Here is a 26,574-nt window from a genome sequence, read left to right as displayed (position 1 = left end):
ATATCTGAACCTTGTGGGTCCCCTTTGGCCTGGACTACGGAGCCAGAGAGAAGGCAGCACAATCAATGTCTTCGCAACAGGCCTTGCTTTTCCCAAAAACTGTGCTTTTAAGCAACAAAACGAAAAACTTATTTCCATTAGTATGGGCTCACATTTAAAAGGTGAATAGGTAGAATTTGGAGGAAGATTGTTTTTTTAAAAAAATAGAGTTGAAAATAGAGATGAGTTAACCTCCTGACCTTAAGCCTGTCCCTCTTTTCCATACAGGACTTTGAACAGGAATGCTGCCCTGTTCTTTTCCTTATGAAGGTCATAAAGTATTCCTCTTCCTGACAATGAAAGTCTGCTGCAGGTTTTCCTCAGAGGAAATACGTAATCTGTCACTGCTTTTCTGCTAATCCCAAGAAAGACTGCTCTTTTCTCCTCAGGGCATGCCCTTTCTACTTTATGTAAAAAAAAACAGAACACTTTTTGTGTGTTATTATTAACAGTGGAACCAAAAATCCCACCCTGTAACCTTAAAATTAATTTTTAAATACATTGAAATAAAGCATGATGTGAATTTTAGAGACATTATAATCCAGTTATTTGGATCATCTAAAAGAGTCTGAAACTCCCAAGAGGGTTTTTCAAATACCAGTATCTTGCCACCTTTCTTGGGTGAGTGGTGTCTAACATCTTGTTTATTCATCCTTCCATGACAATGGCCGGCACTTCCTCCTAGATGGCTTTCCTTCCTTGCCCCCAAGCTGTGTCTGCACTCTTGTCTAAGCTAGGCTCCACACACCCTTTCTTTCCCTGTGGCAGCACCTAACGTAACAGATCATTTTGAAATTGCCCGTTTACATGTAAGATCAGAGATTGTGCCTTAGCCATGTCTGAAGCCCCAGGATCCGACACATAGCAAATTCTCCATTGCTATGTATTGAATGAAAAAAAACCAAAAAAAATGAACGAATCAATGTTTATAAGAGGAGGTCTCGATGGGGGTAGATGTCTGATCCTATATTTGGAAGATCAGACATAATTAAAGAAAGAGACTAATGAGGACTGATATTTGTAGCTCATTTTCCCCACCAAACAGCAGGTGTACGTCAAAGCTTTGCTTTATTGAGAACATTTCCAGATTAATCCGTGGATGTGGACACACAGTGGGTGAGCATGGGTGTATGTTTTTCCGATTGGAAATAAACCGCCAATCATTCCAACAGTGACACCCGTTCTCTTCACCCCAGCTCCCTGCCGTTCCTTCCCAGACCTTTCCATCAGTTCTCTACATGAGGATGGCTCTACAGCCCAAGAGAGAAAGTGACAAATGACTAGAACCGGACTAGATAGGGAGAGTGAATTATCTACACCCAAAGCTAATAGACACTCGCACTAGGTAACTCCCACTCCCCTTCCTTAAAGCACAAAATTTCTACTGGAGAATTGATTATATTTGAAACATAGTAATTAATATTTAGAGAGCACTTCTCAGCATTTCTACACCATACTTATCAAAATATGTAATCTTCATGACAATCCTGTCAGATAAATTCATATTCTTTCTACTGTACAAGTCCGCAAACTGAGTTCAGTGCAGTTAAGTGACTTAATACAGCCTGTGAGTCCTGTACGCAGGTAGCGGAGACCAGGCTCCAGCCCAGCCCTGTCACTCGGTGGTGTCCTTGGCTTTGTTACCATTATCTGCCTACCCCAGAGTCGTTTTCTTATTCATCACCATGTCCCTGACAGCACCTGCCATGCTTTGCTCATGGTCAACACACAATGAATTCAAGCAACTGAAATTCTTTGCAGCTCTGATATAATCACACGAAGAGAACTGTCAAGTACCGCAACGGAAGGTAATTGAAGTTTCAAGGCTTCCGGTCCAAGAGCAGATGTACTGTGACGCCTTACCTTGTGGCGTGTGCCCAGGTAGGCAGCACTGGATGTGGAGCCGATTCTAATTTGCCCAATGCGAAGTCCAGGGCAGGAAGGTCAGCCGCTCGGTAGCTCACCATCCAGAACCCCCCACATGCCAGGAAGGAAGCGATGCTTGGCCAGGCACCAGTTTCAAATATTTCCTCCAAGATGGTTCAAGGCCCCTAAGAACAAGTGTAATAAGAATGAAAAGCAAAACCCAACAAAGCACCTGTGAGCTGGGCCATTATAGCACATTGGGGTCACCCTATTGGTAACTTAGGAGAAGCTGTGCAATGCCCTGGTTTCCTCATTGAGAACAGAGGCGTGATCCTTGTACCTACGTCATCAGGTTGACGTGAGGATTAAATGAACTGATGCACTGCATGAGTTTAAAACCGGTGCGGGGCACATGAAGTCAGAGCGGGTGTATTATCAGTATTATTGCTGCTGTTGCTACTAGTGACAGAGAGAGCGCAACACGGAAACTGCAGGGGATAAATGCAAAACGTTGGTCCACCTCAACCAAATTCTAGGTCTAAGCCACTTGGATTAACGGACCTAGATTTCATGACCACACCTGGCCACTGAATGAAATCCTTTGGACTCAGCTTTGCCCTTGAGTGCATCTGAAGCCTCAGAAGTGGTCGGAGATGTTTCTAAACCTCCAGTGAGTCTTTTGGACTGGATAAAACGAAAGATTAAAAGTTAAAACAGCCCCCCTTTCTATCTCTCCCTACTCTGTGCCCCCTCTGCTGGAGACCGTCTCACCCGCCTGTGAGCACACTGCGCCTCTCTCATTGTCGTCACTGTCATTCTTTCCCTGCCAATTGTATCCAACTGTCCTTGGGTCCTTTATGCCTTTCCCTGCGACCGTGAACCTCATTTATCACTCATTTCTCTGAATCCCTATGGCATTCACCATCTGGCTTATATGGGTCCCTGCAATTTCCTGTATGTTAATCTTATTTCTCAGAGAGGAATGAACTCTGCACAGGCAGGCCAGACACCTGGCATGCCGGGCGAAACTGTGCTCTGAATTCCCACTGTCCGCTGTGCACAGAGGTGCACGATTTTCCTCTGGTATTTCTCTGTCTGTTTAGGAACATTTTTCAGTGAGTATGATGGGGTGAGAGAATCTCGTCTTCTATTACAAAAGACTTTAAGAGAAAACACATAACAATGCATACCAGAATCACACAAACCCAGACGTTGATTTTAAATAACAATTTCCGAGATGATAATTTTAAACCCTCCTCTGTTTTCATAGAAGGTACTGCTCCTCTGACGATGCCCCCACCCAGTTCTGCAGCCAGTCTGATGAAGACCAGTGCTTTTCTAGGGGCTCAGACCCTTATCTGAGGTCTGGAACCTAAACACGTATATCTGCACGGTACCTGGTGTGCTTGGTATTGCGCCTGACAAGCCATCACTATTCCTCTCTCCCATCAGACAACCCAATTCGTGCGATTGAGTTTCTGCCTCAGTTTCCTACTGAACCCTTCCCTCGTGGGCTGACACTTTGTCCACTTAGCCAGCCAGCCAGACTCCGTCAATTCCCTTCCCGTGGTAGGGGAACAGGGCACTGCCAGCCAAATGGCTTCAAGTTCCAGTGCTCTTAGGGGACAAGTCTAAGTTTGCTCAAGGTTAAGGCCGAGATAAGGTTAACTCACAGCAGGGAAACCCTTATAATGGAATAGTAACCCCAAACCACGAACTCATGCCAGGCCTAACTATACACGTGTTACTATCCTATACTGATTGCTGCCATATTGATTCATCATATTGGACCTGCTTGCATAGCAATGGTTTCAATCAAGCCCGAAATCACTGGTCCACTTGGGCCATGGTCACTGGGCAGTTGGTCTTCTTTCTAGATAAGCTCCTGAGCCAGGGCTGATTCCAACTTCCCAGCCTTCGTCTCCAGCCCCTGTAACACAAGCTTGGGGCCGTTATGTCTGAGACTGAATTTTCTAGAGTTTTCCTTCATGGGAACCAGAGTTCAAAAATAAATCTAAGGATTAGAGACCATACGAACCCTAGCCATGTTACCAAGCGGCTCCCGCCTTAATACAACACCAAGTTCAGAGTTCCTTAATCGAGAGGTCCAGGAGCTGCCACTGGCTCATCTAAACAGGGCGCCCTGGCACCACTCTCCGGCCCTTATTCCCTTGTCGCTGTCATTTCCAACTAAGACAGTTTTTATTCGGTGCGCCTGTTTGCCAAAACCTATATAAATCAGAGTGTGCACTTTGCAAGACTTAGATTTGATTAATCTTAAAAAATTTAGAAGCTGCATGAGTGGGGTTTGAGATTAAGTGTGCAAAGATGTTAGGAGCGGCCTCCCCACCAGCCTTCAGATTGAGATGGATGAGGAGCAATACCGGGTTTGAGCTGCCCATAATTGAAAAAGTGTGTGCCCCAAATATCATATTTATCCTGCGTTGTTCCAAGAGCCATAAGTCTAAGGCCTTTCATTAGAACCTCGATAAAGGGAATGTCTTCAACTCCAAGGATCCCAGATCCTCTTGGCATTTATGACACTGAGAGAAAAGGGTCAGGAAAGCTGAGAATACAAGGTGTTGGGGAGGAGGGGGGAAAGGGGGAATTCCCTAAAGGCAAATGGGCCCTAGGATTCCCTGGGACAGCAGCCCCAAACTGGAGAAGAGCAGCACTTGTGAGCGAGCGAGCACTAGGAGTGCTGACATGAGCCCCACGAATCCAGTCGGCTCTGCCTGGGAGGCTGTGCCCGTAGCAGCCACAACAGGCCTCCCAGCAGGTAACCAGGGCAGTCAGAGCTGCCAGGTGCCCAATTCCGGGGTCTCCATTCACACTCTAGTCCATGTGAGTCAAGGTGGTTTCTAAGGTTGTACAACATGGTGGCTGCGAGCGGTGGTAGCCACAGGAGAGACCAACGTGGGGGCCCCGGGGCAGGATGACAGGTCTTCCGGCCTTCTCTGAGCCCCGAAATTGTGCCAGTGGCACCTTGAGAAGAAGCCAAGGCATGGCACTCATGGGGGCATTCAGCGAACATCCAGCCCGCGTTCTGCGCCGTGTTGGGAGAACACAAGTCTCTCTGAGCAACGCTTACTGACCTGAAGGTGCATTTGGGGAGGGGCTGCAGTGTCGTACGCGGCCACGACTCTGCTGCCTGATGATGATTTTAATGTGCCAACACCTAATCTGCTGTTCGTTCCCTGAACACCCAGCCCCGCACTTTCCCATTCCACCCACTCCTGTTTCCATAACTGCTTTTGTTTTAAATGACATAATGCAGGCCCCAAAATATAAACAACTGTAGACTACATCTCGGACTTCGAAACTCTCCAGAAAATTAACTTTGTTCTGTGCTCCCTCTGGAATACGGAAATGTTAACATTTAAAAGTTCTACTAGCGTTTCGTGTGCGTGTGTATTCACACCCATCACCCATACACAAATAATTCACAGAGGACATTTCCAGTTAAGCACAGGCCCAGGGCTATAAAACCAACTTTCAACGTGAATCGTAAGTTAAGCTATTAAAAAGTTGGCAAGAACCTTAGCATGAGATTTTATTTTCATTGCAGGTCTGTGACTAAGGGCCGTGCATAGGAACCAAGCAGAAGAGTGCTATGTTGGAAACGGAAAAGGGGTTGATTCTCCTTGTTTATTTTTTTGAAGGTGTAACGCAGAGCCTACTGACAAGACACCAATTAGCACAACATTCGGACCACTCCTCGGAGCTGGTGGAGTGGGTCACACAAAGAACTAAGGGGCAAATTAATAGACACCTGACTTGGTGTGGGGCTCACCAGAGGGCACTTCCCACGTACGAAAACATCAACACTGCCTGGGGAACGGTGCAGAATGTAGCACCCCCGGCTGCCCTGAGGTCCTGAGTGCAGAGGTCTGGGGGGGCTTCTGGTAGAGGTGGTCAGGGGGCCGTACCCAGAAACTGACAAGCTCGATGAAAACCTGCTGACCACGTGTACATCTACAGGAAGGGCACACAGGGGTTCGCTGGACTATTCCTGCCAAGTTATTCAGAGGTTTAAATTTTTATAAAATAAAAAATCAAATAAAACATAAAAAACCCCACCCTCTCACGATGTGTCTCATTCTCCAAACAGCCCCCACCTCTCAAAAACATAAGCAAATACGATGAAGGGAGGGGTGTGGAATTCTCCTCCAGACCCCACTTCTTGGCTCCGTCTGGGTCTCTGTGTGCCTTGACATTCTTCTGCACTTGTTGAAAAGCCACATAGGGGATGCTTAGTCAGAAGTCTGGCCACTTCAGATCAGACCAGATGACAGACTGACAGCACATACTAAGGGGTACTTTTGTCCTGGACCCTCCAGAGGACAGAAAAGGGGCCCTGCCAGGTCCACAGGTGTAGATGCATTTTCCCACTGGGGGAGGAGCCGCAGTCAGAAATTCTTTTCCGAGGGGCTAAGAACCCAACATGTGTGACTGATTAGAGCTAATATCTCGTTTCTAATTCCATTGATTCCTTGGAAAGAGTAAGTCCCAGAGACCGTGGCTATTCTTAGCAGTTTTGGCTCCTCCCCCACCGCCCTCAAGCCTCCTAGAGAGGGAGAAGGTGGCCGGAGAGGATTCCTGGCCCTCTCCGAGCGCCCAGTCCCGGCGGGGTGGTGTCCGGAGCACACGCCTGCGGTCAGGGCGGCACAAACCCACACACGGGGCACTCCTGCCTCCTGTCTTTCCCACTGCCAAGCCCCAGCTGTGGCAGGGTCACCAGCAATATAACGAGAAGGCTCTTCTCTGGGCCCAAGAACGCTCCGACTTCCACATCCAAAACGCATTCCTTCTCTATAGCCTTTTAATCTTCCTGTGGTTTCGTAGGAAAGCCTCTCCTTGGCCTTGCTTTTTGTTACCACAGGAAATAAAGAAAAAGCCTGAGCCCCATCCATCCAAGTAAAAGATGTGAGGTTTCAGAGGGGGTTTTTCAATGCAGACATGGCAACATCCCAGGAGGCCTGACCCCCGGGGCCCCTCAGAACTGAACTGAGGAAAGGATGGCGCTGGACTTGCTGCGTCAGCCCCATGGAGCCGTGCGGGTGCCACACAGGCCCTTGCTGGTTTCCCTGTGGTGGCCTCAGGGAGTGTGTGTTAAGCTGAGCTGAATCCAGCTCAGGGTCTCTCCCTCAGCACTCTCCAGATGGAGCCGCCCTCTTTTCCCATAGGCCCTGCGGTCTACGTCTCAAACCCAGAACTAATGGCCTGCCGTCTACCGCCAGCACTGCCACCAAGTAGCTGTGTGACCTCAGACAGGTCCCCTGACTTTCCTGAGTCTCATTTTCTGCATCAGAGAGAACAAGAGGCCTAACCCAGAATTACTAAGTGTTTGCAATGACCTCTTCCAGCTCTGAAGAGGTACAAATAAAGATCGGAGTCAAGGCTGGATTTCCCCTTAAGTAAAAATATCCACCAAGTTGCCAAAGGCTACCATATATTTCTGCATTCTGGTCTCTATTCTTCTGACTTTAAAAACAGACTCAACTGAATGCAATCTCATGGCTCACATTTACACAGCAAAAATCAGAGCCCCCAAAGCCAGCACTGGGGATAAAATGATAAATGGAAACTAACTTTATCATCCAAAAATACCCCCTCGAACTCTGAAGAAATATTGATAATAACTCTCCATCTGCTGAATAAATCAGAACAAGACTGGAGAGCCTACCCAACATTGTTTGAGCATGGAGGACAGCCAGTAAAGTACTAGAGTTTCATGAAAACTGATCTCAGGAGAACTGACATAAATAAAATATGTCAACGTTTTAAAGAGGAAAATGAAAATAAAAGGAATAGCAGAAGTATTTTCTGTTTATTATTATCCTCATTGTAAAGAACTTTTGAAGAAAAAGCACAGGTCTAGGAATCAAGATGCTTGACTTTCCAGCCTCTGCCACCGATTCCCAGTAAAAGTTGGTGAGATCATTTCCCCTCCCTACACAGGCTACCTCGCTTGGTGATTTTGAGGCACAAATGAAAAAGTAAAAACATAATTTGAGGGGCAGAAGTGCCTAAAACTTAAGATTCTATATGAATAAACTGCAGGGTTAATGACAAATCATAGTGGAATAACTTCTCCGAGTACTTCAGTGACAGAGCCGCGACGGACGCCGTTGCTTTAGTGCGCCCCCTGCAGGTTGGCCCGGACGCTGGCACCAGGCTACAGCCCAAGATTTCCAGTCCTAGGGGGACCTGAGGGGATGTGAGCTCAGCCTGGGCTACGCACCGAGACCGGGGTGGGGACGAGGATGAATAGGGGGCTACGGGAGGAGGGAGTTGAGTGAGAAAGCTCAGTTTAGTCTTTACTGCCAAGACTGCTACAATGCTATTATTAAGACCCGTGGTCCCCTCCCCACCGACGAGTCCCAGATCTGCTGGACAGGGCCCAGATTTTTAAAAGTGAGGCTGTTAGGTCTCCTGGCATCTCGCTCTCTTCAAATCTCAATACTCTGGGGGAGAAACCCAGGTTCTCCCTAGGTTATCTCAAAGTGTGGGGTGGCCCTGGGTGACTGATGGTCAGCTGTTCTTTGGGGTGGGAGAACCCAAGTTAGGGGACCTCCACCGGTTGGAAGAACTGTTGGCTTACATATAGATTCTTGGTGTCTCCAGTGAATATCTATTATGTTCCCCACCCCCAAACAACGTAATAAATGTAGTCTATGGTATAAATGAGTAATCAACCATATAAATGGACCAAAATACCTTCTGGGGCTAAAGTAAGAACAGCTGTAATGATTGTAGTACATAGTTGGAAACTCAAACTGGGGTGAGTCCAATAATTTATAGGTATCTCTGCATGTTTGTATAAACGTGGTCAAATGCCAGGATTGCTAGCATGTACCATATGGAAAATGAAAAAATCATTCCTTTTGGGAGAGGGGGCTCTCTTAGATAGCCTATCTGAGAAAGAACTTAAAAATACGTGGCATAGAAAGCAGGGCACGCAATCTGAGCTACATATAGAATAATCTTTGGGAGTTCAACACCATACAAAAAAGTACTCCTTTTTAAAAGTTGTGATTTCTGACGTCCCCCTCCTTTTTCCCGGATCCTGAGCTTCTGATGCCACTGAAATGTCTGAAGCTGCTGCTGCAGAGGCATCCCACCATTATTCTGAGGCCTCTGGGATGATGGGTGGGGGCATGGCAGTGTCAGAGAGTGTGTCTGACGTTCTAATATTGATGCAGGGCAAAGGGGTCCCCAAAGAGAAAGCAAAGGGGATTGAGTTATCACTTGGCTTGTCAGCTATGATATGGTCAATTTCCATAAATTTCAAAGGGGGGTTGAGAAGAAAGTTGGGTTAGCTGAACAAAACAGGCACGTATTTCAAAGAATTGTGGAATTTTAGCATCAGAAGGGAATTTAAGGGTCATCATACCAGTATTTTACAGATGAAGAACCAAAGAGGTAAAGTGGCTTATTTAAAATGTGTTAGTATCAGAGCCATGACTTCTACCTGAAAATACCTATGTGTAAAGAGGAAAAACTGGAAGAAACAGAGGCAAAGGAGGGAAGATACTGGTGAGAGAGAGAGAGAGGGAGAGAGGGAGAGAGGGAGAGAGGGAGAGAGGGAGCAAGGGAGAGAGAGAGAAGGAAAAAACAAGAGACTTAAGAGAAAAGGCATACTTGTAAGAGGAAAGAAGACATAGTGTTTGTTGCACAAATATGAGGAAAATACCACGGTATATGTTTAACAATTTTCCATGCTTTCCTTTCTTGATTTCCTTTGCATAACAAACCAAGCATCCAACTTACCAAATGGGACATCTTGGAAGAATCCAGATTTCTGGACAACCTGGAGCATTGGAAAGGCTGCCACCAGCTTTAACAGATCCTAGTCTAATTTGGAAAATTAGCGCCTGGAAGAGACCTGAGACATCATCTTTTCATTTTTTGATTCGTGTGTTTTCCCCTCTCAGCCACACCTAAACCATTCCAGAGAGATGAAACTCTAGTGATTCCATTCCCAGAAGGAGCTGACTGCATTGAAGCATCTGGCCTGGTGCCCTCATGTTGTCACAGCTCATAGCTCATCTTTCTCTGTGCCCTGGGCAGCTGATCTGAATATAGAGTTTACATGAACTTCAAAGGAAGCTGGCAGGATGGAGTTGGGGCCTCACCGCTTTAATCAAGATGGATTCAAAACCTTTGCTTATCAAGTAGAAAACTAAAACCAGCAATGGAGAACTAATTGACACTGACTAAAAAGGACATGGCAATTGAAAAGGTGCAGGGCGCTCAATAAGATTATATTTAAAGTGCTAATGCCCTCCTGGCGGTTGATGACGGATTAAGTTTACTTCTTGCTTCCATAAATAATATCAGCACATGGAATAAGAGAGCCTCCTATAAGGTATCAGAGGAGAAGTTCAGGAAAATGTGCAAAAGCTCAAAAGCATTGTTTCCACATGCACGTCATCGCAATGAGACTCCTTCCTCTCTGAGTTTGGAATATCAGGCTTCTTTGGCCAACGGTGGGAGCCGAACCCCTGGCCATGCCTCATGATGCCACACCTCAATGAGACATCACTCAGCACTCCACCTGCCTCTTCTCTTCTGGGGCTCCACTTCATATGGGGAGCATCTCCCCAGGATGCAGCAAACGCTGACCTGGGGTCCGAGTTATTTTTGGCCAAGTTGGTGCCCTTCAGGGAAGCACTGAGTCTGGCACATAGTAGGTGCTCAAAGATGTTTGTTGAACAGATGATGGAAAAAGAAACTAATGTATCATTCCTGTAACCTGGCCCTAGCACCTAGCATGGGGCTTAGCACACAGATAGTAACTGAGCCTTGTTCATAACTCACATTGCCCTGAGGACACAATGGAGTTCCTATAGCTCAACAGGACAGAGTTTATTTAATGTTCTTTCCAGGAGGATACCTGAGAGCCACTTGGAAGACTTTCAGGGCCAGAGCAGGAGGAAGAGTTAGGGAAGAAGGAATGAGGACAGAGGAAGAGGTGCCTGGACCAGTCCTGTCCATGAATGTCTCATCAGCTATTTTATGGACCCTTTTATTTTTTATTGTTCTCTCCTTCTAAGACAAAGAAACATGATTTCAAGGACCTATATTTCCCTCACTCTGTTATAGTTATCAAAGGAGGAATTGTTCAACAATAGGACCCAAAGAGTGAGACAGGCACTAAGATTGGGAGTTTTTCACTCTCTCTTAGGAGTTTTTTCAAATTACACAAATGAGACCATTGCCCCCTTTCCTCGCTCTGCTCGCACCCCAGGTCTGCTGCTTCTGTTGTGCAGTGCTCTCCAAGTAAAAGTACGATCAAAGGGCAGATAGGAAGAATACTCTAGGATTTTCCCCTGATATTTTTAAGGGGCAGAGCAGCGGCAAAAGAAAAAATCTAGAGAGAGCTAGCAACAAAAGCCAAATCTCTCTAGGAGCATGTACAGTATTTTCAAAAATATTTTCCAAAGAAGATACATAAGTGGTCAATAAGCATGGGAAAAGATGCTCAGTGACATCCGTCACCAGGGAAATGCAAATCAAAACCACAATGAGACACCACCTTACACTCACTATCATGGCTAAAATAAAACAAACGCTTAGAAGTATTGATGAGGACCTAGAGACACTAGACCACTTGTACATTGTTAGCTGGACTACAAAATTGTGTAGCTTCCTTGGAAAACAGTCTGGCAGCTCCTTAAAAAAGTAAACATACTTATATGACCCAGCGGTTCCACTAAGTACACACTCAGGAGAACTGAAAACATATGCACACATAAGAAGTTGTACACAAATGTTCATGGAAGCCTTACTCATAATAACCAAAAGGTGGAAACAACCCATGTGTCCATCAACTGACGAATAGATAAAGTATTCTATATCTACACAGTGGGATTAGCACTCAGCCATAAAAGGAATGAAGTACTAATACATGCTGTAACGTGGATGAACCTTGAAAACATGGTAAGTGAAAGAAGTCAGATACAAAAATCTACATACGGTATGATTCCGTTTATATGAAATATCTGGAACTGGAAAACACAGAGAGAGAGCAAGTAGATGAGTGGTTGCCAGAGGTTGCGGAGCAGGCATAATGGACGGTGACTGCTATGGGTCAGGGTTTCTTCTAGGTGGGGTGAAAATGTTCTAGAATGAGATAGTGGCCATGGATGCACAACACCTTTTGAATATATTAAAAATCACCAAATTGTATTCTTTAAATGGTAAATTGTATGGCACGTGACTTATATATCAATTAAAAATTTTTTTAAAAGCTGGTATTGCTCAAAGGACAAGTAGGACCCTGCCAGGAACTCTAGCCTCACCTTGAAATGCTTTTCTAGTTACAAAGAGCACCAGCCTCCTCACCCTTCAACCCCCAATGCAGCCCTGGTCCACGATCCCTAACTCCTCCTAAAGCAAAAAAAAAATAGGAGAGACATCAAACCGCAGCTGGCGGTGAGCTGAGACACACCTGAGGTTTGCAGACAGTCCCTGTAAGAGGGTGGGACAGAGGAATGAGAATAACGGAAAATGAGCGGCCAAATCTCAAGAAGAGATCACACGCTGCGTATGAAAGAAACGTAGAGTGTCTTCAAAGGCCGCGTTTGAATCCCATCCCAGGGGTTGACTATACATTGGTGTGACCACAGTAATCCGCGTTACACATAAATGTACTTGGCTGCAAATAGGAGGTCACCTCTGAGCAAACGTGAGGCTTATGTACCTGCTGGGCTCTTCCCCGGGCTCACCCTTTGCTGGCCTGTCTCCTGGTTCAGGGGCTGCCCATTCCCTGTCCTTGGTCCCATTCTCTCTTCCAGGACGTGTGACATCCTCTGAAGGGATGTCAGTGTCTTACATGACGAGTTGCTTATTTAACTACTTACAAAGTCAACTGTAAAAAACCAAATTGATATCTTTAGAAGATGCTAGGGAACCAACCATTTTTTGGTAAATAGCTTTTATCCTACCTTTCCTATGCAAACTGTACCACTGAAAAAAACCAAAACAAAAATTACATGCGTACTGAATTAGAGTGTTGCAACAAATTCATGAAGAATACCAGAACTGGAGTATCAGTGTAATCTTAATGAATTAAGAAAGTGGACTGGACATCAATGACCACTAATGTTACAAAAAGAGAGACATACGTGCCTCCTGAAGAAGGAAGAAGGTATCACCATTAGGTTGTCATGCCCACCCCCCACCCCTCCCCCAGGGAAAAGAACCTGGGATGAGTAAAACACAGAAACTAGAGGAACGGGCCAAACTTTGTTCCAGGGAAGCAACCAGCAAAATCCAGGCTGTAGGAAACTCTATAGGCACGTGATCCCATATCTTCAATAAATGAATTGTAAGGAAAAATAAGGAAACGGAGGGGGAAAAAAAACCTATGAATTATAAGATGTTTAAGACATGTTAAAAAGAAAACAAAACAGGCAAAACTAAACTAGTGCTTAGGGACGTACACTTAGGTGATAAGACTGTAAAGAAAAGTGGGAAGTGACTGCAATAAAAGTTAGAATAGTGGTTACTCTAGCAGAGAGAGAAAGGTAGTGGTTGATGGGGGGCATTTAGGGGTTTTTGGGGTGACCGGAAGAATTTGCTTCTCATGGGTAGTGTTTACAAGAGTAGTAGTCTTAAAACAATTATTTTAACCTGCCTATTTGCTTTTTACGGTTTTCCACTACAATAAAAAATTATTCACAAAAAAAGGATTTTAAAGTAAAAATTAAATTAATTAAATAGAGTCAGCTATAATGGAAAAGATGGGAAAGAAAACCACTCAAATGGAAAGGAAAACATTAAGAAGAGAGAAAAAGATCACGTGTATGACCACACAATTCCTTTTTGCAGCAAAAGCAGAGCCCGTGGCTTTACCACAAGGAGGATTCTTGGTATCACCCAGGATTTCCCTCTTCAAAATACACCACTCGTTTGGCAACCTATGATGCATGCAATGGGATTCAGGCCGAGGGGGATGAGCTAGGAAAGAGACTGAAACAGACAGGCTAGGTGACGGCATGTGTGTGCGGGGCTCACGGGAAACATCACGAGACTGCCGTTTGACAGAGGCCCAGGCGGCAGCACGGAAACCATGGGGCACACCGGCTGCACTGACCCCCATCCCTGAGACACCAGCACCCCCGGCAGCAGCTGGAGAAGTCAGGACCTGTGCGGGGAAGTGTCAGCCATGTCACAACCTTGGGTGCAGAGAAGTGAGGCCTCTGTGTCTGCCTGGTCACATGTCTGTCAGCATACCATTTTGGGTCAATAAATAGCCACCAGGATGCACCACTTCAGCTGACCTAGGCCACCCCTTCTGCTGGAGGAGAAAATAAACAGGGCTGGGGGTGCAGAGGGCTTCTGCCCCTTCAGAGCTGCCATTGTGCTGTGTGCGAGCCAAGATCTCAGCGGGAGCTTTGCCTCCTTGAGTCCCTTGGGACTGGTGCATCTAATATCAGCCATGGACCCAACTCCTTCCCTGTGTGTTAAACGGTAATAGAGTGCCATCAACATGTCAGCTACGAGAGAATAACATTTCAGGGGAGGTTAGTTAGTCAATGAGCAACTGTCTCCGAAACCTGCCATTGGGAGGGCTTCCCTGCAGTTTCTTTCTTCCTCCTCTGTGCCCCTGACATCTATTTCCATACATCTGTTCTGGCTTTTCCTCTCATTGAGATCGCTTATGTATCTGTCTCCACCACTAGAATGGGAGCCATTTATTCAGTAAATATTTACTGAGCAATTCGTATGTGCAAAGCCTTATGCCAGATGAAGTGGCCAACAAAATAGTACCTCCCAGAGCTAAGAGGCAGGTATTAAACAAACATACATATAAAATAAACGCATAATTGCACATTGTTTGAATGCTAAGAAAAAAACAAAAAGGTAAGACGAGTAACTACACAGAGATCTGTTTTATATTGCTACATCAGGAAACGCTTCAGTGAGAAAGAAGCAGGGGTTGGCCCCGCTAAGGATGAGCAGTGGGGCGCCGGGCAGGGAGTGTGTCCAGAGCATGGGGGTGACAGGGACACTGGTGCGAGCCAGGGGTGGGGAGGCAGGCAGGGCCATCACAGGAAGGGCATGGCAGACCCTGATAAGCATCTTCGGTTTTAGCCTAACTGCAGTGGGAAGGGGCACGTTTAGAAACTGGGAGACCCGTGAGGTGACTATTTTAATGGAAAAAAGCAGTGACGACAGAGACACGGCCTAGACTGGGGAAGGCAGTGATGGAGGAAAGTCAGCAGACCTGAGATGTGTCTGGGAGGCAGATTTGGGAGGAATACCGGGGAGATGTGAGTGGTAAGGGTTCGTTCCACAACTTCTGGCAAGAACACCGAGGTAGGTGAAACTACCATTGGCTAACATAATGCAGTATCCAAATAATACAAGACCAAAGCGCTGACATGCACAAATGCTAAATCATGACTAAACTCATTTATGAGTATCGCTAAAAAAGCGCTAAATAAAAAATCAGCAAATCTAATCAAGTAGTATAATACTAGTAGCTAACATCTATTAAGTATTAATACCTTCCACAGCAAAGCACTGTTCTAGTGTTTCTTTAACTCATTAAGTTAGTATCTGCCCATAACTCAATTACTTACAGCAACTCATTTATCTCCACAACCACCACTGAAGTATCCATTATTACTTCTTATCCATTATTATACATTTTACTGATGGGCAAGTTGTGGCTCTACTTTAACTACGTCAACATCACGACTCTCCCACACATAATGGTAATTAGAAGCCAGAGACTTCTTTTCATGTATGAGGCCACTGACAGGAAGTTCAAGAACGGGCCGTACTAATCCGTGGTGTCAGGACAGGGGTTTCCTCTGTGGGGAACTATTGACAGGGATGGAACGTGAGGAGCCTTCTTGGGAGACAGAAATGTTATTTTTCCAGATCTAGGTGGTTGTTATGTGATCTACACGTACCAAGTTATAAACTTTGCTATGTGCACTTCACTATGTATGTTTCACTTCAATTTTAATAAAAGGCAATGACAGCCCTGGAAAAGATATTTGAAGAACACACAGAAGACAAAAGTTTAACATCTTTACATAGAGCCTTAAAAACCAACTTAAAATTTAAAAATCAATCTATTAGTGGACAAAGGACATAAACACGCAGTTCACAAATAAAGAAATATAAGTGGAAAATAAATATATGTGAACTATGTTTAAGTAGTAAAGAAATGCAAGTTAAACATTAATATTTTTCTCCTAATGAACTGACTAAAATAAAAATGGTTGATTATACTAAGTATTACGATAATGCGGGGAAATTCAGACTCAGATATTGCATGGGGAAGTATAAATTATTACCAATTTTACTGCATGAATCAAAAGTTTTTTTCAACTGCATATATTTGAAATAGCAATTCTATTTCTCTAAATTCACCATAAGGAATTACTCCAAGCATAGATTTGGCTATATGAATGTTCATCATAACTCTCTTTATAAAAGTAAAAATTTGGAAACTACCCATGAGTAGGTATTTTATTTAAAAAAATCGTAAATATTGTATATTCAGATAAATGCACAGCAGCCATTAAAAATATGATGTTGATTAATATTTATTAGCATGAAAAGATGCCCACGACATATTGTTTGAGTTTTTTAATTGGGTATAAATCACACATAATTACTATATATGTATACATAAAAATTTACTTGTGTGTGTGTATGTATGATACAGATGTGTACGTATAACGTATTAATACATATTATATAATTATAACTAAACTAGATGGATGGATGGGTATGAACCAAAATGGTAAGAATAGTTACCTGCTGGTAAGATTATTGGATGATACTGATTTCTCCCTATAATTTTTCTATACTTCATGAATTTTTTATAATAAGAATATGTATGTCCAAAATTTAAACAGAAAGCACAGCTGGCTAGATTTCCAGGCAATTTACATTTACAAGCTTCATCTACCTTATTTTTCTTTGAATAGTAAAATAAGCTTTAAAAGGTAGTAATCACCATTTATATAGTGCAGGGGTTCTTACACAGGGCATTGATTTTCACCCAGGTAGAGTTGTTAGAGGCTGTGAAATACTTTCCGAACATCTTTTCTGAGTTTTGGAGCGTTTCCCACATTGGAACCCCCAAAGTAGAGCCAGAAGTCACTGTCCCAAGGCTCCCTTGGTGCTGATGTGACACATGTGATCGGGGTGTTGCCAATGAGATACATTGATATGAGTCCTCAGCTTGGAAGCTAATACGAGAGGAGGTAGGCATGAATGGCATCCCTCCCAGGTGAACATGGCCACAGGGCCTCAATGGCCCGGCTCCTGGCAGCCAGGACCACGCATTATAATGCAAGCTCCAGTGTCTCTCCAAGAAGCAGAGAGGCTGCCAAGTGTTGGCAGCAATGGTGTTTTCACTGGAGCTCATGCTACAGTCTCATTCGGTGTTGTTTCTGGCCTCATCGTGTCTAAGTCTGGTTCTCTTGCCCTCCAGAGGATTCTGTGAGTTGCTTAATATTTTTAACAAGTTATTTTTCTGCCTAAACTAGCCAGAGTGGATTCCATTATTTGCAACAAAGAACTGTGCCTTACAGTATTACCTTTATCCCCATTTTATAGATGAAGAAATTGAGTTTTTAAAAAAACGAGACAATTTCGCAAGACTATACAGCTGGTAAATACTGAGGCAAGACACAAGTCCAAGACTTTTGACTCAACTTCTAGGCTCTTGAGGAATCTAAAATTAAGATATTCCAATATTCACCACAAAGGAAACTCATAATAAAAATAAATGTTACTATTTAAGGAATAATTACAATGTGCCAAAATTGCGTATCAGCTGTGAGAAGAATCCTAGAGATCATCTAGCCACAGCTGAGGAGACCAGGGCCCGAAACCTGATGGAATTTGCCCAGTGTCACTCAGGAAAGTAGTGGCAGAGCGAGGAAAGAAAACCAGGTTTGTTGACTCTCATTTCGTTTCCATCAATGGAGGGTGAAGCCATATCTTCACCCACACAGAAATGTTTATATCACACAAGTCCAATGCCTAAATGAAAAAACTTGTTTAAATGTAAGAAGAAATAAATATTAAATGTCTGAGGAATAGCCACATTGAAAATATTGCCAAGTAGTTATATGGAGACTCTGGACTATACCACCACCACTCCCGTTAGGGTGTGTAACTGAGAAGCCTAAAATAGCTTTTGAGAGAAACCTCAGGAAAACATTGCCTGGGGAACTGAGATCACATTTCCACATGGCTCTGAAATACAGAACTAAGTTAACGAGGTTTGATGCAAGAAAATTGTCCTTTCTGCAGAAATTGGGCAAGTTGTTAGATCCGTTGTTAATCCACAGACAAAGGTAAGATTGAGTGTCTAAATATTTTTAAAGTAAAATTTTAAAATAGACATTACTATCTGCATATGCATAGATAATAATTTTTGTTTCAATAATCCAAGATTTGTTTTACCCTAAGGGCCATTTTTATTGACTCTGGGGGAAAAAAGCTTGTGTCATACAAGGAAAACTGAACCTTTAAATTTCTGATTCATTTCCCTTTAAATCATCCAAATATTGCTTTTTATGGGCTATGTAATAGCCAAACAGTCTCTAAGGGGGTATTAAAACATTTCAAGCCTTGCTTCCCTTAAAATAAAATAAAATAAATGTTAAAATGGAGGAAGTAGGCTCCAAGTGAATCTGCTTGGTCTACAAAAGTTTTCATCAGTCCAAGAGCTAAAATGTCTAAGTGGGTTGTGAATGTTTGAAATTCTCCTTTTCCTGTTAATACTTGACCTTTGCATGGAGACTGCTTTGAGTATGTAAAATCTATCTTCTTATCAGAAAAAGAATAAACTTTGTCCCTGAAACCAGAGTGTCCTATTTTCCTCCACCAGAAATGACCTTGGGATGTTTCAAGATGAAGGTATTATACCAACCTAAACTGTATGCTGAATCCAAGAGACAATTATTAGAAAATGATACTTAACTAAGAGAATCCACTTTTCAAAACCATTCAGTGGTTCAAACAGTGGAGTACGCAGTTCATTAAGGGACAAATTAAGTAGAATCGCACATTAATACAGTGTGGACTCTTTCCCTTCTTTAGCGCTATTTTTGAGATGAATGCCTCTGAATAGTTGCAAGAAATCATGTTACTTTTGCCCTAAACTCTCCCTTGTCTTAATTCTCCCTTGAGCCCATTTACGCGAATAACTTGGATAACTTGGAATAAAGGTTTAAGAAGTCTAAGACTGAAGAAGTCTTTTCTCAAACAGCAATGTAAGACTGTGCCCATTTGTATAGCGGCAGAAATCCACCGTTAAGTTTCCCCATTTCCAGACAACTGGAGAACTGACCATTCGGATTTTTGGCTGGATAAAGACTACCCTGAAATTGAAGACAGCCTGGCAGAGAAAACAACATAGTAGCATCTTATGCAGAACTCAGAGGAAGCCATTCAGAAATGAACTAATTCATCCCACTAACATTTATTCACTGCCAACTATGGACAGGCAGGATGTGTGGCACTGGAGGCATGACAGTGAACTAGACAGACGTGCGTTTTTCAATGAAATGGGATGCCTGGAGATCTGTTTGGGAGGGCCATGATTTGTTAATAAACACTGATTCCAGGACTCTTCTGTGGCTTGTTTTGTATTTTCAGAGAAAGGAAACATGGCAGTACGAATACCCATTGATGACTGTTCATTATTAGTCCTGTGATATTCAGTCAATGTTCTATATGCCCTCTCACGCTCTCCTTATTCAATAGCCCCGCTCATTACAGCACATATGACTCAAACTTTCTTCATTTACCCTTAGTCTGTATCTCACCTCTATCCTACTCCCTCATAGTTTGTCTTTGGTTCTTCTTTTACCATGAGAATTGCCTCCTACTTTACCAGGAAAATGCAAGTCAATGAACTTGTACTCTCCCAACTCTTCTCTTTGCCACTTCAAACCTGTCTCGGTCCTATACACTTAATGCAATCCCAATAAATAACACCTGCAATATGAGGAGGAACTTGAAAACTGTATTACGATTCACGCAGAAAATAATGTGTGGCTGTTCAAAGAAATCTTGAAATAGAAAGACGAAAAGATAATTAGCTCTACTAGGTAACACAATATATTTTGTAACTTCAATAAGTAAAAAGGTTTTCAATTCAATAAAATATGGAAAACTAAAGGGATAGAACAAAAGAGTTCAGGAATAGACTCAAATATCCATGAAAGTTTGGCTTACGATAAAGGTGACATTTCGAAATATGATGTTGGGCAACTGGCTAACCATTGGGAAAAATATTAAAACTATATTTCTCTCATCAAAAATAAATTCCAGATGGATTGAAGATGTAACTGTATAAAACAAAGATTGAGACGAAAACATGAGGGATAACAGAGACCTTACCTTACCTCCCGAAACAACTGGGAAAAAAACGAATATAAAAAATCAATGATTTTAAAACACTAGGCAAGAAAGGACAGAAGTCCCTGAACAATGGAAACAAATGACACGAGTCCCAGGATTGCCCAGCTCACTGCCTGGAGAGAATTTCAAGGCTGTACTACAGGGAAAGGTATAGTCTAGTGAGCTCGGAGTGGGAAGTCCAGGAAAGCGGGGCAGCTAGAGTTCACAGGGGGGAGAACCAGAGGGAAAAGAGCTACACAGATAGAGTGAGAGCTCTGGAGGTCTTCAGAGGGTCCGCTTGAAGTATTCAGCTGAGTGCTGCTCAGTACATGTGTGTGAGTAAACTAGTAGAGGCCCCAGAGGCTGGGGAAACAGCCATTTGAAAGGTCTGCAGAGGACAATGCCTCACAAAAGGCTGGAAAGAGTTCCTATTGCCACCAACCACGGTGAGAAACCACAAAAGTTACAGGGCATCAAGTGAAGCACTCAAAAGAGGTGTGCCTTGTTAATGGGGGAAATGAGTCCAAGACTGAATGCTGCTCTGGTCCTACCTAAGCAGAGATCTAAACAGATGAATGTCTTTCAAGTAATTGAACTGTGTTCTAGGACAAAACTCAAGAATATTTACTGGAATACAAAAGTAATCAGCATCCAACAAGGTAAAATTCACAATGTCTAGTATTCAATAAGAAATAACCAGGCATGCAATGAAGCAGGAAAACATGACCCGCAATGAGAAGATAAATCAATCCATAGAAACAGACCCAGAAGTGACTAAGATAATAGAATTAGTATACAAGGACAGTAAATCAGTTATTATAAACATTAGCCATACATCCAAGAAGCTAAAAAAAAAAAAAAAGATTAAGCATTCCAGGCCTATCCTTGTATTTATTATCTATTAGGTCACTCAAAGTCATCTTCTAATACCATCATCCTCTTTCTTATTCACGTGCTTTAGTGCAGGTTTTCTGGCTACGCAACTATAATACAACAGTGACATCATAATTATCTCCCTGCCTTCAGTCTGTCTCACTTTCTACGATACCCTTCATACCAGTACTAGCAAATTCTAAAGCAAAAATCTATTTATTTTACTTCCACATTTAAAGCCCCTTGATGGCTTTTCACTGCCAACAACAATGACAACAAAAATCTAACCTCCCTAGCTTATCATTCAAGGAATTTAATTATCTGCTCCCATATGCCTTCTCAGCCTTACCTCCCATCAGTTCCTCTCACCTGCCCGAAACTGCAGGTTCTTAGAACTATTTCCTTGTCATCAACCACACGTTCCATGTTTTCACACTGCTAGGGTTTCACACGTTATTCCCTCTGCCATGAATTGCTTCCATTCTTTTTATGGTTGGAAAATTCCTGACAATATTTTAAGACTAGGTCAAATGGCATATCCTTTGTGAAGCTTTCTTCAGATTGACTATTAGTCATTTTCTACTTTCATGTCAACCTGACATTATATACATTTATCTATTATAACATTTGTTACGGTTTACTTAAATTACTTGTTTAAATGCCTGTTGCCACAATACATTCTGGGCCCACTGTTGGTGGGCCCTGTGTCATATTTAGTCTTATATGCTCAGCTCCAGGCACACAAATTTTGTTCTGTGAAATGTCAGAGATAGGAAGTATCTTTGGAAAAATATTTTAATTGCATGTCAGGTATGGTTGCTAAAAGGGTTCAAGTTATACTCCATCCAATTTATTTAAAACAATTCACACACAATCAAAACCTATTCAACTCCCCAAAGTGAGAGATTCATAAGTCTGTTTGGTTCGAAAAACTACAATGAGAACAACAGCACATCAGTCAAAAAGGTTTAAATGAAGTTAGGTTGTTCTAATGACTTTATGTTTTTCAGGTGAAGTGATAAATACTCGTTAATATTAACCTTTGACACGTTAAGGATGATATTGCCACTGTGAGGCTAAAAACCAAAACAATAGAAATAGTGTGTATATCTTCAAAGCAAGTGAAAAACAGAATGATAAAAAAATAATCCAAAAGAATTTATTTTGAAAAAGGAAAGAAAAATAAAACAGGAGAAAAGCAAAAAATAAAATGTAGGTTTAGATCCAAATATATCAATAATTATATTAGCTGTTAATGGATTAAATATTTTAATTAAACACAAAGATTGTCATGCTGGATTACAAAACAACAATTAAATGCCATTTATAAGAGATACATCTAAAAATATAAGAATATGGAAAGATTGAAAGAAAAAAGAGGAAAAAGATATGCCAGGTAAACGTCAAATGGAAACTTTTAAATATATTAATAGCAGATAAAATAAACTTTCAAGCAAAAAACCCCCCAAAAACCTTAAAATATAATAATATTTATAATAATATAATAAATATGATAATGTTAAAGAGAGTCACTTCACAATCATGAAAAGTTTAATTTACCAGGAAGGTAGAAGAGTCCTAAATTTGTATGTACTTATTTTGATGATGGGTGCCATCAACAATTCTTGGAAGACAAAATTCTACTCTTATACCAACTCTTCCAGAAAATAGAAAAAGATTATGTAATACTCAACTCACCAAATGAAGCTAGAATAACACTGATAGCACAAGCTAACAAAGTCAATTCAAGAAAGAAAAATACACACCAATCTCATTTCTGAACAAGGATATGAAAATCCTAAGAAAATATTAGCAAAGAAAACTTAACAATATTTAAAATACAATACATAATGACCAAGTTGGGTGTCTCCCTGGAATGTAAGATTGATTTAACATTTAAAAATAATCTATTGATTTCATTTACCTTACCTACAGAATAAAGTAGAAAATCATGTGATCATCTTACTATAATATATACAGAAAGGATATCTGACTACATTCAACAACCACTCATAATAAAAAGGAATTATTTAATGTGACAAAGAAACATACATCAACATCACGCATAATGGTGAATTTTTAAGTGCTTCTCCTTTGAGGTAAGTGACTACTAGCAAGAGGTCCACAATCTTATTTCTATCTGTCACTTCCTTTCAACATTCAATTAGAGGTTGTAACAAGTACAATGAGGCAGAAGAAGAAATAATAGATAAAAAGATTGGAAAGAAAAGAAACAAAATTAATTATTAGAAGAAGACATGATTGTATATGCAGAAAAACAAGAATTATCTACAGATAATTATATTTAATACGAATTTAGAAAAGTTGCTGAATACAAAATCAATGCACGAGAATTATTTTTACTTCTATAGACCAGCCACAAACAGTTTAAAAATAAAAATATAAAAAATGGTATCATTTTAAAATTAATTACCTACGAATATATCTAACAAAAGATGTATAAGAATTTTGAGGGGAAAATTACAACATTTTATTGCAAAACATTAAAGAAGCGTAAATAAACGAAGAAATACATGATGATTTGGAAAAATTGATATTCTAAAGATGTTAGATATCCCAAATTAATTTATGGATTTAATCACATTCCAAACAGGTTTTTGCATACGTGTGTGCACATGCGCACACACGTCTCTGTATGTGTGCATGTGTGTGTTTAATTTGACAAACACATTCTACAATCAGTAATAAATTGTGAAAGGCTAAGAATAACTAAGGCACTCATTAAGAAGAACAAAGAGGGTGGACTGTCCACCAGATCACCCACGTTTATTATAATCCTACAGAAGTTAAAAAATGCTACTTAGACAGGATTAGATAAACAGCACAATGGAACAGAAAAGAGCCCAGCAACTGCCTCATTCATTATGACAGAAGGGGAACTTCAGGGCAGTGGAGAACTACAGTCTCTCCATATATGGCCCTGGGCAATTTAATATGCATATGACAGGGGAGGGAATTGGGGAATGGACTGGGATCCCTACCTCAGACAACACCCAAAGATCAATTTATAAACGTGAATATAAAAGGCAAAACTTCTAAGCTTTCAGAAAATAATATAAGAGAATATATTTCCGACCTCCATAAAGAGAATTAGTTATTAAACATGACACAAAGGCACTCATCATAAAAGGAAAAGATTGATAAACTGACTACATTTGAATGTAAAACTTTATTCACCAATAGAAACCATAAAGAAAGGGAAAGAACACATCATAAAATTGGGAAAGATATTTGTAGCACATATAACTGACAAATGAATAGTATCCTGAATATGAAAAGGATTCCTACAAATAGATAAGCAAAATCAACCGAGCAGAGATACAGGCAGAAGAGGCCATTCACAAAGGAGGAAATTTCAGTCGGCCAATTAGCATATTCTCAGATTCTCAGCTTTCAGGAAATGCAAATTAAAACTACAAGGAATTTCCACCACAGACTCCCGAGGTTCACAGAAATGAGTAATCCGATAATATCAGGTGTGACGAGGATGTAGAGCCCCGGGACCTCGCACACTGCTGTTAGTGGGCATATAAATTAGTGCAACCGCCTTTGAAAATTGAAGTTACACATGACCGATGACCCAGAATTCTATCTCTGGGTACTTAAGCTAGAGAAATTTCTGTACTTGTCAACCACAAGACATGTACAAAAATGCTCAGAGCAACATGGTTCATATTTTCCCTAAGCTAAAAATAACTCACCTGCTTATCAACAGTCCAATGGGTAAACAAATTGTGTTATATTCATACAATGGAATATTACACAGCAAAAAACACAGAAAACATGACAAACTTAAAGAAGCCAGACACAAAAGAATAGATATAGTATCATTCCATTTATGTAAAGTTGAAAAACAGATATAACATAGTTTAGAAAATATCCTAACTATATGAATAAGGGACATATTCACAGGTGATAAAACTATAAAGAAAAATAAGGGGGAAAAGGTTGTGATTCAAAAGGGATACACTGTCCTAAGAGCTGGTAATGTGCTATTTCGTAACTTGAGCAGAGGTTACCCGTTCTTTGCTTATTTATTACACAGTACATTTAAATTTTGTGTATGTTTCGAATGTGTGTGACATTTCAAAACTTGAAAAGGGCTTTAACAAAACAATAAGCAAGTTCAGCTCAATAATAGAATACAGCCATTAAACTCTGCTTCACTTGATAAAAACGTGATAAAGAACAAATTTTCCCCTTTGTATCTCATGTTATTCTATAGTCAACACTGAATTCCATAGGCAAGAGTCACCCATGAAGCTGACTGATTTAATCACGAGGCCCAGATTACGCAGACTCTCAAAGAGTCTATTTCCAATAAATAAGAAATGCTTGGAATGGATGATTCTTACAGAAATATCTGAGCTTCAATAGTATTAAACCTTAAACCAGTCTTAAATAACTTTCCCAATATTTCCATTTATACTTTAAATTTTTAATAGAAAATTTAGATCGTTTTAGTCTTGATTCTTCAGATACAGAGCTTGTGTTCACCTAATAATAATGAAGATAATAATAGCTATTGTATATAGAGGGCCTGCATTTTAACTGAGAGTTAAAAACACTGTGATCTCGCTATGCTCTTATTGCAAATGTGATCTCATGAAATCTCCACAGCAACCCTACAATGTAAGAATATTTATAACTGTTTTGTAAATGATATTCACAGACATTAGGTAATTTGTATACAACAGCTAATAATCTAATGACTATTAACTAGGATTTGAATGCAGATCTTTTTTATTTCAAGTACTAAATGTTTTCTGCTGTCCCACATGATTTTCCCTAAAGAACCCAAGTATGCCGCTAAAGGGATTAGACTAGCAAAATATCAGCTTCACTGAACACCCGTCATGTACCCAACACAGTGGTAAGTATTACAGGAAATGCAAAAGTGGTACAATACCATTGAGAGTGTGAAAGCGGTACAGGACATAATGCCAGGCCTTTAGGAACATGACATCCCTTCACGCCTAAAATGCTGTGATTCAAGCCAACTGAGAAGACAGTGGTCTCACATTCAACAGCCAGACAACATGCCAAACACCACAGATCCATGCTGTGTCATACAGAAGCAATAGATTCTGCCTCCCTCTTTTTATTACTTTTAACTTTTAAATTCATGAGATTTGTACCTGTGACTGATTTTTACATGTGACATGGCCATAAGCTACGAATAACCATCATTTCCATGGCTACTTCCAGGCACACTTTGTTCTCAGAACAAAACATTGGGCCTTAGCTATTTCCACTCCTGTGATCAGACCCAATAGTGTCTCACAGAGCAGTGGGTTGGGAGAGTGTGGAAATAATAAAGACTGGATTGTAGACTAGAACAATGGTTCTTAATCAGACGCAAAACACACCCCCGGAACCATC

At 41.5% G+C, this 26,574-nt stretch overlaps 1 long non-coding RNA gene across 4 annotated transcripts in view; it reads right to left on the bottom strand.

Annotated features, from left to right (window-relative positions):
* The window catches only part of LOC109446805 (uncharacterized), a 158,227-nt gene that overhangs the window by 100,125 nt on the left and 31,528 nt on the right, over nt 1–26,574 (bottom strand). For 3 of the 4 annotated variants that reach the window (XR_012491639.1, XR_012491638.1, XR_012491641.1), the window contains one exon: nt 1,903–2,090. The exons of the other annotated variant lie outside the window; for it this stretch is intronic. This is a non-coding gene — a long non-coding RNA (uncharacterized LOC109446805). The remainder of the gene's footprint in view (nt 1–1,902; nt 2,091–26,574) is intronic. 4 annotated transcript variants of the gene reach the window in all.

The sequence above is a fragment of the Rhinolophus sinicus genome, linkage group LG14, assembly GCF_036562045.2.
Source record: "Rhinolophus sinicus isolate RSC01 linkage group LG14, ASM3656204v1, whole genome shotgun sequence".
Taxonomy (NCBI): Eukaryota; Metazoa; Chordata; class Mammalia; order Chiroptera; family Rhinolophidae; genus Rhinolophus; species Rhinolophus sinicus.
The sequence above is the reverse complement of the archived record's forward strand: the minus strand, read 5'-3'. Positions and strand labels throughout refer to the sequence as shown.